The following is a 1,528-nucleotide window of genomic DNA, read 5'->3' on the forward strand; positions in this document are numbered from 1 at the left end:
TTTTTTTTTACTGGAAATTACAGAATACAAGTAGCTTGTTCTTTCAAAGGGATCAAAGATAGTCTGTATCCATCTCAAATGCCCAGACGCTGCTGTGAATGAACACAGCTAGTCAGACATTTCCAGCCATTTCTGTAGAAATGCTCCTTTAGTCAGACATGTGACTTTGTGAGTGCATTGGGAAATAGTAAACAGCACAATCTGAAAGAATCTCTCATGCACCAGTTTACTTGTGCCACAAAACTGTGAATGTGATAACTTGATAACTGAAGTGCACTTGCGCTGTATGTGTGTTGATTGAGTGGCTGGTTACCTTGAAGTGTCTACGAATACAAGTCCTTAACAGCAGCACTGAGTATGTGTGTTGGGTTTTATGTTTGTTGTCAATCTTTGTTTCTCATCACAAACGTTTAAGTGTATCTCTGAGATATTCTCCCAAGGGCAGTTATTCTTCCTTTCATGGTATGAACTGTGTTCAAGTTTATTTGATTTTCGATGCACGTCTTTTCAGGTGCGGTACAGGTGCTTAAAGGGGCCAAAAAGGATGGAGAAAGACTCACGTGACAGATCGAATGAAAGGCCCTTTAAATGTTTTCAAAATTCTTAAATGCTATTTTCCGAGGTATCTAATTTTTATAGCTTGTTTTACGTATTTGTTCAAAGAGGTTGTATGCTTTAAAGGTAGACTGGGCTGCTGTCCGCCCTCCTCCTGACAACGTCTCCTAGAGGAGGCGAGGGAGGCGCACGGACCAGGGGATGCTCTAGATGGCTCCCTTAGCATTACATTAGTCACGTAACAATACAGCTGATGTAACATTTTTTATGGCATACTATACTATGACATTTTCATGATATTTTTCATGGCATACTATACCACGACTTTTTGTGAAATACTGTGCGATGATATTTCTGTGACTTTAATGACAATTTGTATACTATGACATTTTTGATAACATACTGTACATTTTTGATGACAGACCATACTATAGCTTTTCTTGACTTACATACTATTTTATCACTTTTTTTGAACATACTATGACTTTTTAATGGCTTTTTACTATGCTACAACGGTCGCAGGTTCCGTTCCCAGCACTTTTCATGCTTTTGTTTGTCAACATACTATACTATGACTTTGTCATTAGTTTTTTTTGCCATATTACACTGTGACATTTTTAGACATACAGTACATGCCATGACTTTTTTATCACTTTTTTGACACATGCTATCTTACATCTTGTTTGTCATACTATATCATGACTTTTTTCAACATACTAGACATACTTTTTCGGATAAAGCGGATGAAGATGGATGGATGGATGGATAGACATACTTTTTTAGATTTTTTTCAACATACTATACTATGACATTTTTGACATACTATACTGTTAATTTTTTTCTACATGCTATACTATGACTTTGTCATCACTTTATTGGCATACTACACCGTGACTTTTTTCGACATACTGTACTATGACTTTTTTCTGACTTTTTTTGACATACCATACTATGACGTTTTTATTTTTTTCGA

Source organism: Etheostoma spectabile, chromosome 7 (assembly GCF_008692095.1).
Source record: "Etheostoma spectabile isolate EspeVRDwgs_2016 chromosome 7, UIUC_Espe_1.0, whole genome shotgun sequence".
In the NCBI taxonomy this organism is placed as follows: Eukaryota; Metazoa; Chordata; class Actinopteri; order Perciformes; family Percidae; genus Etheostoma; species Etheostoma spectabile.